This window comes from Odontesthes bonariensis, chromosome 18 (genome assembly GCF_027942865.1).
Source record: "Odontesthes bonariensis isolate fOdoBon6 chromosome 18, fOdoBon6.hap1, whole genome shotgun sequence".
Classification (NCBI taxonomy): Eukaryota; Metazoa; Chordata; class Actinopteri; order Atheriniformes; family Atherinopsidae; genus Odontesthes; species Odontesthes bonariensis.
Genome location: NC_134523.1, coordinates 31,558,376 through 31,558,649, shown reverse-complemented (window position 1 = coordinate 31,558,649; position 274 = coordinate 31,558,376).

Below are 274 nucleotides of genomic sequence, written 5' to 3'. Positions count from 1 at the left end.
TTCTGTCTGTTTTTTTTTGTTTTTTTTTCTGATCATTTGGGTAATGTGCAGAACAGCCTGTAAGGCTTACTATTTGCCTGTTAAACTATTATTACATCACTATGAAAATGCTGTGTGGAGTTATTGGCCACCAGTAGGGCTACGAAGCATTGATATTGGAACAGTTAAGTTTAAATAAACCGATGGCAGACATTATGGAAGTGTAAGTATCATTCAAAAAAGGCTAGTTATCAAAGCAGCGAAACACATTCTGCCATCACCCATAGTTGGGTCA